Genomic DNA, 15,903 nt, shown 5'->3' on the forward strand with positions numbered 1-15,903 from the left:
TTAGCAGTCTGTAGGCAGCTTGTGTTAGTCAGCTCAATTAGACCCCCTTCCTTATCAAAGGACAAGGGATGTCTGTATCCTGGGGTTTCTTGCCTTGGTGTACTGGAAAAATCAGATCACACGTGGGCTTGGAGAATAAGTGCAAGGTTTTATTGAGTAAAGTAGCTCTCGGCAGATAGGGGAGCCAGAAAGGAGAGGGTTTTCTCCTGGAGTTGGGCACTCAGTGACCCGGACTCTCCTCCGACTGTCCCAGCCAAACTCTGCGTCGTTCTGCTGGTCGATGGCCTCCCAGCATGCTGGCATCTGCTGGTGTGCTCTTCTGCCTGTGTGCTCCCCTCTGTCAGGCCTCTGAGCCCAAGCTAAGCCATCATATCCCCTGTGACCTGCACATATACATCCAGATGGCCTGAAGCAACTGAAGAACCACAAAAGAAGTGAAAATAGCCAGTTCCTGCCTTAACTGACGACATTCCACCATTGTGACTCGTTCCTGCCCCACCCTAACTGATCAACTGACCTATGACAATACACCCTCCCTGCCCTCGTGATTATGGACTTCGTGATATTCTCCTGCCCTTGATAATGTACTTTGTAATATCCTCCCCACACCTGAGAATGTACTTTGTAAGATCCACCCCCTGCCCATGAAAACTGCTCCTAACTCCATCACCTATCCCAAACCTATAAGAACTGATGATAATTGCACCACCCTTTGCTGACTCCTTTTCAGACTCAGCCCGCCTGCACCCAGGTGATTAAAAAGCTTTACTGGTCACACAAAGCCTGTTTGGTGGTCTCTTCACACAGACACGCGTGACACCCTCCACATTCTCTCGATGTCCAGTCACTTGCCTTCTTCCACCAGTGTGTTCCTCTCACCCTCCAGCTGCTTCTGTCTATGCCTTGCTAGGGTCTCAGGTTTTTATAGACCCAGGATGGGGACATGGCAGACCAGGGAGGTCTTGGAAAATGCAACATTTGGGTGCAAAGGCAGAAGTGCCTGCCCTCACCTAGGTCCGTGGGGGTAGCACCCTAGCCAGGGAACATGGCCTCCTCTACCCAGCACTTCCCTTACCCACTTCCTTATCATTTAAAGGGACCACACTCTTCCCTTCCCAGCACTCCCGTATCACAGTCAGTGGTAGCAGTGGATTCCCATAGGAGCACTAACCCTATTGTGAATTGCACATGGCAGGGATCTAAGTTGCATGATCCTTATGAGAATCTAATGCCTGATGATCCGAGGTGGAATAGTTTCATCCAGAAACCATCCATCCCCTCACACTATTTCCCTGGAAAAACTATCTTCCGCAAAACCAGTCCCTGGTGCCAAAAAGGTTGGGGACCACTGTTTTAAGCTAAAAAATCTGTCTTGACTTGAGCGGTGGCTCACGCCTGTAATCCCAGAATTTTAGGAGGCTGAGGCAGGAGGATCACGAGGTCAGGATATCAAGACTTCTCCATCCTGGCTAACATGGTGAAACCCCGTCTCTACTAAAAATACAAAAATTAGCTGGGTGTGGTCGCACATGCCTGTAGTCCCAGCTACTCGGGAGGGTGAGGCAGGAGAATCATTTGAACCCAGGAGGTGGAGGTTGCAGTGAGCTGAGATGGTGCCACTGCACCCCAGCCTGGGCGACAGAGCAAGACTCTGTATCAAAAAAAATTAAAATTAAAATTAAAAGTAAAAAGTCTGTCATGACTTGATACAGCATCAATAAGAAGCTAATACATAAACAACTTGATAAGAAGTTTAGAAGATGAAGTTGAACTGAAAGTACAGCAAAAAGAAACTGACTGCATCATGCAAGAGACTGCTCCTGTTACAGCTTGGGGTTGGATGTAAATAAAATCATCAAAGGCATAGTGACTTCACAGCCATGCAATAAACATGTATGAAGCACCTACTTCCTAAAGCCCACTGCAGTCAATGATAATTCAGTCAACCTGAAATCATCACCATCCAAGGTTCACGTGTAAATAATTTAACAGGCTGGAGAGAGTATGTGAAGAACACTAGTTTTATTTCCAAGAATTCCTGACCTTATCTAGAGGAAGTTTTATGAATGGACAGAGAAGATAGTCTCACACTTGGCATGATTTCCCATGCAGGTAAAAGATTTGGCTGCCCAAAAATATCTGATCTTTGGCTTCTTCTAATATAGCAAATGCCCACTAACAAAAAGCTTTCAGGATAAATACTCAAAAAAGTATTAAAATGGAAATGTTAACAAGAAAGGTAGTGCCCACTAAAATTACAGCATAGGTTAGGGAAGAGAAATTGCCGTGGAGCAGGGCAAAACATCATTAGCTGGGAAGATGACCAACCCGTTTGGAGGGATTGATGCAGTAATTGAGGAACTTTACCATTTTCTTCGTCTGGGTTCTGAAGTGTGACTATTTTTATAAGACATCTTTCCAGGCAGTCCAGTTACGATATGTCAACACATAGCCTCGTAAAAGTATAACATCCTACAAAGAAATAAACTCCAAACTCCTCAAACAGCCATTCTTCTCCAGTGTTTACACTGCATATTTATACCTGATAGGTAAGGGTCAACACTGTTTGCATCATTAACTGGCAAGGAATAATCTAAATTACTAATTACATTTAGCATGTCTCATTGATGAAACAACAGATGTTTAAGGAAGAAGCTTCTTTAATATCTACTAACATTATATTATGTTTCACTGTGTCACACAAAACTACCAATAAGGCTAAAGCAGGTCTACCATTTTTATTTACCTTACAACAAAGAATAAATGGCTTGACAAGTTCCATTAAAAAAATAATAATAATAAAGTGCCATTACTAATTCTGTAAACCAGTAAAAGTTACCAAAATAATTTTAATAGAAAGATCTCAAGACCCCCCCATTGTATTTTTAAAAATACTAAAGGCAGTAAAATGCAACAAAATAATAAAATAGAAGAGGTGACCTCAAATCCATGAAAGAAATAAGGAAAAAACAAGATGACCTTAAAATGAATGTTCTAATGTAATTTCATTATTTTATTGTAAGTCAGAGAGCCCCAGGGTCTATATTAAAGGCAATATTATAAGATTTAAAATACTAAAAAAAAAAAAGAAAAAGACAAAGACTAAAAACCATCTAAAATAATTTAGAGGTATTTGAAAATAATACAAGGCAATTAAAAACAGTAAACTAGAAGAGATTTTTAAGTCTAAAACGAGCTCAGAAAGGCCTACAGCTGAGCTGCTGTGCAGGCAGAGGGAAGCTGAGTGCAAAGCCCCATACATCAAGGGCAGTGTGAGAACAGAACATACCCGAAAGCTGGGAGACTGAACCTGAGTCAGAAAGCCCCTGAACCAAGAGCACCAAGAGCAGAAGATGGACGTGCCAGCTCAAAAGGGAGAGAGCAAATTCACCTTTCCTCTGCCTTTTTGGTCTATTCGCACCCTCAATAGACTGATGAGGGTGATCTTTACTAGTTTGCAGATTCAAATGCTCATCTCTTCCCAGACCACTCTCACAGATACATCCAGACGTAATATTTTCCCAGCTATCTAAACATCCCTTAGCCCAGTTAACCATCACAAGTAAGGAATGGTGACATGGAATATCGGAGACAGAATGGCATGACACTGTGAAGGCCCTTCGATAAGCCACAGATCAAAGAATACCAGGGCAAAGATTTTAGCATAGGAAAATGACGTAATCTCTCTGCTACATATTTAACCTGATTCAAATGGACTTTTGCACAGACAACTAAGGAAGAGGCCTTGTTAGGACCTTGTTTAGAATAAATAGATAAATGTACGTATTATAGTTGGACAGGACTTTAAACATTGCCTGATCCCATTCCTTCATTTATCAGACTCAGAAAGTATGATCTCCTCATGGTCAGCTGGAAAATTAGTAACAAAGGCTACAATGTTTGCCTTTTTTTTTCTTTTCTTTCCTTTTTTTTTTTTTTTTTTTTTTTGAGACAGACTCTTATTCTGTCACCCAGGCTGGAGTGCGGTGGCACGATCTCAGTTCACTGCAACTTCCGCCTCCCGGGTTCAAGAGATTCTCCCGCCTCAGCCTCCTGAGTAGCTGGGACTACCGGCACCCAACACGCCTGGCTAATTTTTGTATTTTTAGTAGAGATGGGGTTTCGCCACATTAGCCAGGCTGGTCTCGAACTCCTGACCTCAAGTGATCCGCCCGCCTGAGCCTCCCAAAGTGCTGGAATTACAGGCGTGAGCCACTGCATCTGGTTTACAATGTTTTCAAACAATGAACTCATAAGTACTCTTATATTTATTATGATTTTTTTTAAAGATAGCTCTTTCTATCTCCCAGAATTTCTACAACCACCTCCTTAATGAACTGAAGTCTTTCTTTCTTTCTGGTCACAAATATTTACTGAACCCCTACTATGTGCCAGGCACTGTTCTAGAGGATAATAACAAAATTAATTCCCTCTCTAGTTGGATCTAAAATTCAAAAGAAGGGAAAAAAACAATAAACAGATAAACACATACATCACACAGTGGTAAGTGTTAGGAAGAAAAATAGAGTCAGATGGCCCAGCGTGGTGGCTCAGGCTTGTAATCTCAATCACTTTGGGAGGTCGAGGCAGGCAGATCACGAGGCCAGGAGTTCGAGACCACTCTGACCAACATGGTCAAACCCTGTCTCTTCTAAAAATACAAAAATTAGCCGGGCGTGGTGGTACATGCCTATAATCCTAGCTACTCAGGAGGCTGAGGCAGGAGAATCGCTTGAACCCAATTCAGAAGCAGAGCTTGCAGTGAGCCGAGATCATTCCACTGCACTCCAGCCTGGGCAACAGAGTGAGACTCCAACTCAAAAAAAGAAAAGAAAAGAAAACTAGAGTCCGAATGAAAACAAATGCAGAACAGAAGGTATTAGAAGTACACAGAGAGTAGCCACAGAATGTTTTCTCATAAGATGGTCTGCAATGAATCAGGAGCAGTGGCTTGTGCCTGTAATCCCATCTCCTAGAGGGGATGAGGTGGTGGGATCACTTGAGTCCAGGAGTTCAAGACAAGCCTGGGAAGCATAACAAGACCCTACCTCTAAAAAAATGTTTTAAAGTAGTCAGATGTGGAGGCGCACACCTGTAGCCCCTGCTACCCAGGAGCCTGAGGCAGGAGGACTGCTGGAGTCCAGGAGTTTAAAACTAAGCTGGGCAATATATTTTATCTCAAAAAAAAAAAAAAAAGATAGCCTGAACTATAAGAAATGCAGTAGAAGAGTGGTCCCCAAAGACTAGACAATAAATGAGAAAATAGGGAGCATTTCTTGAGCAGAGAAATGACATTATCAGAGAGGTTGGAGAAGAATCCCTAATGAGTTGTCTGCAGACACTGGGCTTACAGGGCTTGTGGGACATCTAGGGAGTTTTCACTGAAACTGCCAAGAAGCCACCCAGATATAAGTATGGAATCCACAGAAAGATCTAAGCTAAGAGTTTTTATCTGGGGGTCATCAAGATTAGATGATCACTCAAGTTATGAAATAAATGACATTTTCCTGGGAGGATCTGACATGCCAGAAAAACAAAGGAGCCCAGAGAAATTACCTGAGGAACATCAACATTAGTGGAATGAGCAGAAGAGAAGGAGCTTACAAAGAAAGAAAAAGCAGCAGAAACTACACAACAAGAGGAAGGAAAACCAGGAAAGTGGGAAAAGAGTATGTAAGAAAAGAGAGAAGTTAATACTGACCAGTTTCACAGCAAGATAGAATAAGAACTGAAACATAACCCCTGAGATTTAGATTATTGACGAGCTGGCTGAAAGCAGTACACACGGAATAGCAAGGATGGGGCAGTATACACAGGGAGATCAGAAAAGGATGCTTAGAAAAGATTGCTTTTGAGCTAAGAAATTAACCAGATAAACAGGAAAAATCACCAAGTGTAAGGGAAAAAAAAATGGTATCTACAAAGAATAGGCCGGATCCAATACAAAGATACGTATCCTAAACAAACAAACAAAAAAACTATAAACACGCACATAAGATTTTTAAATTCAACAAGCATAACTAATTTGTCGCCTCACACAAATTGATCTTTTGCTTTGATTACAACACTAACTTTTTAAGAAAAAGAACCTGGTTAAAAATCTGGCAAATACACTGCTCAGCAAAATTTGATGAAAAGGCAAATAAGTCACACCTTTTGTGTGACGTCTTGCTAAAAGGAGCAACTTTAGCCCAGGCGCGGTGGCTCACACCTGTAGTCCCAGCACTTTGGGAGGCCAAGGAGGGCGGATGGCTTGAAGCCAGGAGTTCGAGACGAGCCTGACCAACATGGCGAAACCCTAACTCTACTAAAAATACAAAAACCAGCCAGGCATGGTGGTATGTGCCTGTAGTCCCAGGTATCGGGAGAGGCTGAGGCAGCAGAATCGCTTGAACCCGGACGGCAGAAGTTGCAGTGAGCCGAGATGCCACCAATGCACTCCAGCCTGGGCAACAGAGTGAGATCCCATCTCAAAAAACAAATAAATAAAGGAGCAACTTTAATATATCTGTTACATAAATTACTCTCCATTTCTGCAACAATCTGTTTAAACTAACTCTAGGCAACAAGTTCAATCTCAAATTTCATTTTGACTCAATTCTTTTCTTAAAAAGGATTCCATATTTTATAACAGAAAGAGCCATGAAAAAACTCAAAATTTTATTTATCTTAGGAATTGGGAAAATCATTCCATTCCTAAAATCCCACATCTCTAACTATATTCTGGGAGAAAGTATATAGTCTGGCAGCTCAATAGACATGCATTTTTTTAAAATCTCACTGAATAATTGCAGATAAGACAAACGAGTAATCTAACAATGATGCCAAGCTTAGACTGGACTATGTGTGTGAAAGTACTACCTCCTCTAGCACTTTCTCCAAGGAAACTATCAGAACCATTTATTTTCAACTGCATAACAGCAGAACTATGAGTTATGTGACATCCTATAAAAAGACAGACACAATTTCTAATTATATCCATTCTTTCACTTTAATTACTCTAGAGAGTGATTACGTATTTAACTTGGCTATCTCTAAAACATTAAGTTGTTTTAATGAAAGTATCTTAGATAGCTATACCACCATACATCAATTAGAAAGTTAATCATTCTGCTTGTTCTCACAAAAAGATTTTAAAGGTGGAGAGGTGGTGGTTGGTGCTTTATAAAAAGTTAATTAGAGGGCACCCAGAAAGAGAGATCATCCAGGAAATAAAGTTTATCAAAAATCCAAAATATGTAATCTGCGCAGTGTCAAGAAACAGCAGGAGATTCTCTTTAATGAGTTTACTCATGTTCACTTTAAAAGAAAATCTTCAGTTCACTACGTGAGGCTGAGTTTCAAATATACTGTAAGACTTCACCGTGTAACAGACTGTAAGACTCCACTCACTCGCTTGGTCCTGACTGCCTAACTGATGGCAGACTATTATCTAAATCATATTCCTACTCTAAAGGCAGCCTTCTATTTTACAGTGATCTTGCTGTATACTTCACAGTCACACTCATCATTACAAAACATTCTGAAATCTAAGTTTTCAGTGTTTGAATTATCATGATCATCCCCCAAATTAATTACTAATATGATAAGAAATAATCAAACAAGGTTAAGTTGATACTTAATTTTTGGCCAAAACAGATTCAATGGATCTATCCTAGATCAATAGATAAGCTTAAGAATGCATTTCTGGAAGTCCTAGCCAGAGCAATCACGCAAGAGGAAGAAATAAAAGGTATCCAAATAGGAAAAAAAGTCAAACTCTCTCTCTTTGCAGACAATATGATTCTATACCTATAAAACCCTAAATACTCTGCCAAAAGACTCCTGGAACTGATAAATGACTTCAGTAAAGTTTCAGGATACAAAATCAGTAAATAAAAATCAGCAGCATTTATATTCCCCTATAATGTTCAAGCTGAGGGTCAAATTAAGATCACAATCTGGGCCGGGCGCGGTGGCTCAAGCCTGTAATCCCAGCACTTTGGGAGGCCGAGACGGGCGGATCACGAGGTCAGGAGATCGAGACCATCCTGGCTAACACGGTGAAACCCCGTCTCTACTAAAAAATACAAAAAACTAGCCGGGCGAGGTGGCGGGCGCCTGTAGTCCCAGCTACTCGGGAGGCTGAGCCAGGAGAATGGCGCAAACCCGGGAGGCGGAGCTTGCAGTGAGCTGAGATCCGGCCACAGCACTCCAGCCTGGGCGACAGAGCAAGACTCCGTCTCCAAAAAAAAAAAAAAAAAAAAAAGATCACAATCTCACTTATAATAGACACATACCAATATCTAGGAATACATGTAATCAAAGAGGTGAAAGATCTCTACAAGGAAAACTACAAACACTGCTGAAAGAAATCAGAGACGTCACAAACAAGTGGAAAAACATTCTATGCTCATGAATTGGAAGAATCAATATCACTAAAATGGCCACACTCGTGGTGGCTCACAAATGCAATCCCAGCACTTTGGGAGGCCAAGGTGGATGGATCACTTGAGGTCAGGAGTTTGAGACCAGCCTAGCCAACATGGTAAAACCCCATCTCTACTAAAAATACAAAAAGTAGCCAGGTATGCTGGCACGTGCCTGTAATCCCAGCTACTCAGGAGGTGGAGGCGGGAGAATTGCTTGAATTCAGGAGGCAGAGACGGCAGTGAGCCAAGATCGTGCCACTGCACTCCAGCCTGGATGACAGACCAAGACTCTGTTTCAAAAATAAAATAAAATAAATAGCCATATTGCCCAAAGCAATCTAGATTCAACACTATGCCTATCAAACTACCAATGTCATTTTTCACAGAATTAGAAAAAAACTATTCTAAAATATGGAACCCCAAACGAGCCCAAAGGATTGCCAAAGCAAAAGGAACAAAGCCAGAGGCATCACATTGCCCAACTTCAAAGTATACTATAAGGCCAAACAGTAACCAAAACAGCACAGTACTGGTACAAAACCAAACACATATACCAATGGAGTACAGAGAACCCAGAACTAAAGCTGCACACCTACAGGCATCTGATCTTTAACAAAGTCACCAAAAATAAGTAATGGGGAAAGGACCCCTTTACGCAATAAACAGTGCTGGGATAGGCTACCTATAATGCCGAAGAATAAACCCGGGCCTCTACCTTTCATCATGTACAAAAATTAAGTCAAGATGGAAGACTTAAATGTAAGACCACATTCTGTAAGAATCCCAGAAGAAAACCATTCTTCTAAAGGATTGGTTTAGGAAACACCATGCTGGACATCAGCTTTAGAAAAGAATGTGTGACTAAGTCTTCAAAAGCCACTGCAACAAAAACAAAAATTGGCAAGTGGGACCTAATTAAACTAAAGAGCATCTGCACAGCAAAAGAAACTATCAACAGAGTAAACAGACAACCTACAAAATGGGAGAAAATATTCACAAATTGTGAATTTGTCTATTTGTCATCTGACAAAGGTCTAATATCCAAAATCTATAATGAACTTAATTCAACAAGCAAAAAACAAATGACCCCAAGAAAAAGTGGGCAAATATATGAACCAGACACTTCTCAAACGAAGACACAGTAGCGGTAGACAAACATATGAAAAAATGTTCCACATCCCTAATCATCAGAGAAATGCAAATCAAACCACAATGAGATACCATCTCACACCGGTCAGAAAGGCTTTTATTAAAAAGTCAAAAAAGAACAGATGCCAGCGAGGCTGCAGAGAAAAGGGAACGTTTACCCAGTTAGTGGGAATGGAACCTAGCTCGGCCACTGTGGAAAGCAGTTTGGAGATTTCTCAAAGAACTTGAAACAGAGCTACCATTTGACCCAGCAATGCCAGTAGTAGGTATAGATCCAAAAGAAAAGAAATTGTTCCACCAAAGAGACGTATGCACCTGTATGTTTGTTGCAGCACTAGTCACAATAGCAAAAAACATGGAACTAACCTATGTGTCCGTCAACGGTAGACTGGATAAAGAAAACATGGGGTGTGTGTGGAATAGTATTCTGCTCCCCGTGGAATAGTTAGCCATAAAAAAAGAACAAAATCATGTCCTTTGTGGCAACATAGAAACAGCTGGAGGCTATTCCCCTAAGCAAATTAACGCAAAAAAATAAAATCAAATAACATGTAGTTCACACTTATAAGTGGCAGCTAAACACTGGGTACCCCTGGACATAAAGACGGCAACAAGAGACACTGGTGACTATAAAAGGAGGGGAGGACAGGAGGGGGCAAGGACTGAAAAATTATTGGGTACTATGCTCACTGCCTGGGTGACAGGATCATCCCTATCTGAAATGTCAGCATGACACAATATACCCACACCACAAACTTGCACATGTATTCCTTGAATCTAAAATACAAGTTGAAATTTTTTAAAAGAATGTATTTCTGATTATCTGAAATTATTGCAAAATGTGTGTATATACATTTTTTTCCAAAGAGGTTTCATGAATTTCATAAGTTAACGGTTTTATTCTATGAAGAGACCATGGCATAAACAAAACAAAGCAGCAAAATTTTACGTGAAAACTTTATATTCAGACTCCAAAGCTTCTTTGGTAAGGGTAGTGTGTTGAGCTAAGAGGTATTCTGAGTAACTGTAATACTAGATAAGGAACAGTCAGGACAAAGCCACTGCTCTTCTCTATGTTAGGAAAACATCAGGAACTACTGAGAATTCCAAAACAGCTTGAATGAGGAAGACAGAATAAGGGAAGAGTAGTAGCACTGAGGTTCTAAATGATAGAAGAATTCCAAGCAGAAGATACAAGGAAACTGGATAAAACACACTAAATGAAGCTATATTAATTAGAATGTCCCACATGACATTGAACTTCCCTCTATTACAGTTTTTGCTACACTGCCCTGCAAGTTTATCAAGGGCAGACACTGACCTTAATAGTCTTTGTATCACAGGTGCTAGCACAGTACTTGTCACACAGTTGTTACTCAACATTTCCTGGGTTAATAATGAAAACATGGGTTGGAAATAGGTGGCAGAAGGTTTTTTTAACTAATAAACCAGAAACTTTCAGTGGGTAGTAGTTACGTGTTCAAATTTCCTTCACCCACTTGAGAGAGAAAACATAAAGGCCCTGAAATGTTTCAGGAGAAAAACTATTTATGAATGATTCTTCCTTATTTAAAAAAAAAAAAAAAAAAAAAAAACTATATAACAATAGAAGAAAGTTGAAAAAGAACCGAATCTTCCTTCATGGAAACATGGACTTAAAAACAAAAAAAGAACCTAATTTTCCTAAAGTGAACTAAACGTTACGAATTTCAATCCCCGATAATCGAAGGCAAGAACTTTGTTCCTATAGACTATCTCAGGCAGCAGTTTAAAAGGGGAGACTACAATGTCTTCCCTTTTAACTTTCGATTTTAAAATAATTTTACACTTTCATAAAAGTTGCCGTAATAGTATAGAGGATTCCCATCTACCCTTCACTCAGCTTCCCTTAATAATGACATGACCACAGTAATACACAGAAAGCATCTGGGTTCCTGCCTCCCTAGTCTCCTCCCATCTGTGATAATTCCTACGTCTTTCCTTGTCTTTGACACTTGATACTTTCGAAGAGTAATGATCAGTTATTTAGGCAGGTGTCTTGCCTAATAATGTTCCTTTTCTGTTCCACAAGGTAAAGAATGTATTTAGATGTACTGCTTCCTTAGTCTCCTCCAATCTGACCCAACATGCCCCCGCCCCCAAGGGCTGGTTTACGTCTCTCTCTTTCCCCAGGTGTAAAGGGTTTTCACCAGAGCCCTAAAGGTAATGGTCCTTGTTTTGTCCTTTCCCTGCTTTCATTCAGTAGAAGGGAAAAGGACGATAGGGCAGAAAGGTCCTGCCAGAGTTTCTTGTTTTGGGGTGTGTGTGTGTTTGTGTTTTTTGTTTGTTTTTGTTTTTTTTGAGACAGAGTTTTTGCTGTTGTTACCCAGACTGGAGCGCAGTGGCACAATCTGGGCTCACTGCAACCTCCGCCTCCTGGGTTCAAGTGATTCTCCCGCCTCAGCTTCCCAAGTAGCTGGGATTACAGGCGCCTGCCACCACGCCCGGCTAATTTTTTGTATTTAGTAGAGACAGGGTTTCACCACGTTGGTCAGATTGGTCTCGAACTCCTGACCTCGGGTGATCCACTCGCCTCAGCCTCCCAAAGTACTGGGATTACAGAGTTTCTTACTGTATCTGCAGCTCTTCTCCTAGAGACAAAGAATGCTTTCTCAGGAATCTCACCTGTCTTTTTGGGGAGCACCTGGTAGAGTTTTTGGAGAAAAAGCCTGCAGGTGGGTATGAACTCCCCTCATCCACAGTTCCCAGGGTCTTCACACTTTCTTGCCAGCCCACACGCAGCATCCATCAATTCGGCTAACGATTCTAGCTGAAGGCTTACCAGTGTCCAGCTGTGGGTGCCCCAGGTAAGCAAGTGCTCATGTTTTTCCCTACATCTGTCTCTTCTTAGATGTCAAGCTAGCCGGTTGCCCTATATAACCTCAGCAATCTGACGGGTTGAAAAACAAAAGTCGTGAACTTGCTGTTGTCCAGATGTTTCTGTTTGTGTAGTCTTGCTTTTAAGATTAGAAGCCATGCTCTTTCTGTACATAATTTTGTTTTTATTAATGCCTGAATTTGTTTGCTAAAAGATAACACTATGAAACAAATTTAAAGTTTATTGAAAAATCAACTTAAAAGCATTCCAAATTCCAAATTAAAATATTCTAATACAATTTTTAATCTTAAAATCTAATTAGAGTTTTGACTGGTGATCAATGTGACTTTTTCCAACCGTTGTTATATCATCAAGAAAACTCTCGTTATTTCCATAACAATAAAATTCAAAACTGAAATGCAATAATGCATGTGGACATAAATTATACTGAGAATTCAACCTAATAAAAAACACATAACAGCTGACAATGATTTCTTAAAAGCATTTGCTTCAAGTTGGTCAGAATGCTGGGAGAATACCAATAATGTATTCATAGTCCTTGTAATTTTGTTTTACAAAATATTTTCTCAAATCTCTTGGGAGATTACTCTAGGGTTAAAAGCTGTTTTAAGATCAAAAATCAAATGGAGGGGAAAAAAAACCCTGCAATGCTCTACAGCAGGTCACTGATCTTTCCCATCCGCTATGCAAAAAAGGAGATGTATGTTAAGTTTGAAAAAAGAAAATCTTTGTGACTAGGAATGACAGCATACTGATTCTGGCAAACATTCAGAGGGAATTTTTATATACGAGATCCAACTCTCTTTTGCCAAAACATAAATGATGTCAACCATAGGAAAATAAAATCTAATCAGTAGTCTCTTATTTATATATTTCTTCCTGCAAATATATCATATGATCAGATTTCAAATATAAAACACACACAGTTAAATAAATTTTCAATCATCAAGAGGACTCTATACGCACAGGCTTAGGGGTGAATGATAAGAGATAACTGGAGTAAGATACTGAAAAATGAAGTCAACTCAGGCCCGGGGAACTACTTTCCTGGTACTCATCCCTCCCTTGTATCCTCAAGGGACTGATTCCAGGACACCAACCCCCTCCCTGCCCGCCAGCATGGACACCAAAATCCACGGATGCTCAAGTCCCTTTTATAAAATGGCACAGTATTTGCACATAACTAATGAATATCCTCTTGTATACTTCATATCATCCCTAGAATACGTATAACAGCCGTCCCCAACCTTTTTAGCACCAGGGACCAGTTTGGTGGAAGACAACTTTTCCACAGATGCCGGGGCGGGGGCCAGAGCGGGGATGGTTTGGGGATGAAACCATCAGATCATCCGATCATCAGGCATTACTTTGATTCTCATACTGTGAGATCTAGTGTGCAACCTAGATCCCTCACAGGCGCACTTCACGACAGGGTTCGCGTTCCTGTGGGAATCTAACGCCGCCGCTGATCTCACAGGAGACGGGGCTCAGGCAATAATGCTCCTTCGCAGGCCACTCACTTCCTGCTGTGCGGCCTGGTTCCTAACAGGCCGCTGAGTGGTACAGGTCCTCGGCTCGGGCACTGGGGACCCCGACTATGCTATGTAAATAGTTGTTAAAATGTATTGGTTTTATTTGTATTATTTTTCTTGCCACATTGTTATTTTCAGGGGGGTTTTCCCCAAATTTTTTATAATTTATTTTTTTTAGAGACAAGGTCTTGCTATGTTGCTCTGGCTAGCCCCAAACTCCTGGGCTCAAGCAATCCTCCCATTTGAACCTCCCTAGGAGCTGGGACTACAGGCGAACACCACCATACCCAGTCAGTCCAAGCCTGGCTGCATCCAGACATGAAACCATGGATTCAAAGGACTGACTGTGGAGTCCAACAGTTCAAGTTTCCCTGGACTTTATGGAAAAGCCTAGAAGCCTTCTCATGTATCTTCACCTTGGAAACAATAAAAAAGCTTCCCAGGAGGCAAATGACATGCCCCATTTTTCAGAACAGAAGCAGCACATTTTGTCCCCTGAGACAAATGCTCACAGGCACACCAACAATTATCATCTTGGGTAACCCTCAAAGTATTTGAGCCTGGGGCCTGTTTCTTTCCTTAGTGTGCCTTTAGCTTCTCTCTCCTCTCATAATCACTGAATTCTACACTTAAAATGGGTGAGACTGACTCTTAAGAAAAAAAAGATAGTTGTATATTCTCACACTAGAAGCGTAACAAATGTGCTAGAAGTACTAAGTACTTTGGTAGGCGGAGGTGGGCGGATCACTTGAGCCCAGGAGTTCAAGACCAGCCTATGCAACATAGCGAGACCACATCTCTACTAAAAATAGAAAAATTAGCTGGGAGTGGTGGCGTGCCCCTACAGTCCCAGCTACCAGGAAGGATGAGATGGGAGGATCACTTGGCTTGCGAGGTCAAGGCCGCAGTGAGCCATGATCACACCACTGCACTCCAGCCTGGGTAACAGAGTGAGACCTTGTCTCAAAACAAAAAGTGTTTTAGTTCTTTATAAGTTTGATATTTCTGTGATCAGAAATATGTCATAGGAACTTAACTCTTGTTTACATCCCTTGGCCTACGGTAAAATTGGTTTCATTAGAAGTCATTTTGCTTACAGTTGAAGTCTTCAACAATCATTGACGATGGAAGTGAGGACTTAACTCTACATGAGAAATAAAAATAAGAAGAAAATAATCCCATCACCTAGAAAGACAACCACTATTAAACCAATAGACACACAAAATATATAGATATAGACAATTTTATTTTTCAAGACCTCAGACGCCATTTTGGAATCTATTTTTACCAATGTGATTATTTGCCCCATGTCACTGAATATCATAAAAAATTAACATTAGTGAAAGATACCCCCCAAAAATGGAGAACTTATTATTTGCCAACCACTACATCAGCCCTTTGCAGAAGTTACTTCATCCTCACAAAAAGCCTGTGAGGAAGATACTATCACGTCCATTATACTGATAAGCAAACTACATATCAATATCTCATGATATTTAGGATCACAAACTAAATAATCATGATAATATCTATTCTTTAAATTATGAAGCCAAATTTACAGAAGTCTTTTCAGGCAGAAACTAGTGATGTAGGAACTCTCTCTCCAAATCTATAGGTATATATCTATGAAAAAAATATTTGGGGACACAAAAACTAAGTTAAAATAAATGTAGCCACATGCTGAAGATCTTTGATGTGACTAAAAAGGAAAGCCTCATTTTTGACTATTAAATGGGAGTAGAAAAGGGTAATTAAAACACCAGCAGCGGCACTGTGAGCTTTCACAGAAAGATAAAAGTTCACAAAATCCCTTTCATAATGACCAAGCGCCAAGGACTGGGGCTTTCTCATCTGTGACCATCTTTCTGAATGTGCTGGTGTAGCCCGTCTTTTGTATTTTCCTAAGAGAAAGAAATCCCTTCGTGAATGGAAC

The 15,903-nt window shown here is 40.7% G+C and overlaps 1 protein-coding gene and 1 long non-coding RNA gene across 2 annotated transcripts in view; one reads left to right on the plus strand and one right to left on the minus strand.

Annotated features, from left to right (window-relative positions):
• The window catches only part of SMYD3 (SET and MYND domain containing 3), a 758,734-nt gene that overhangs the window by 672,060 nt on the left and 70,771 nt on the right, over window positions 1–15,903 (minus strand). The window lies entirely within an intron of this gene.
• On the plus strand, window positions 2,027–14,246 carry LOC116273700. Its single transcript, XR_004182020.1, has 3 exons — window positions 2,027–2,112; window positions 12,183–12,274; window positions 14,227–14,246. It is a non-coding gene; the product is annotated as an uncharacterized LOC116273700 (long non-coding RNA).

The sequence above is a fragment of the Papio anubis genome, chromosome 1 (genome assembly GCF_008728515.1).
Source record: "Papio anubis isolate 15944 chromosome 1, Panubis1.0, whole genome shotgun sequence".
NCBI lineage: Eukaryota > Metazoa > Chordata > Mammalia > Primates > Cercopithecidae > Papio > Papio anubis.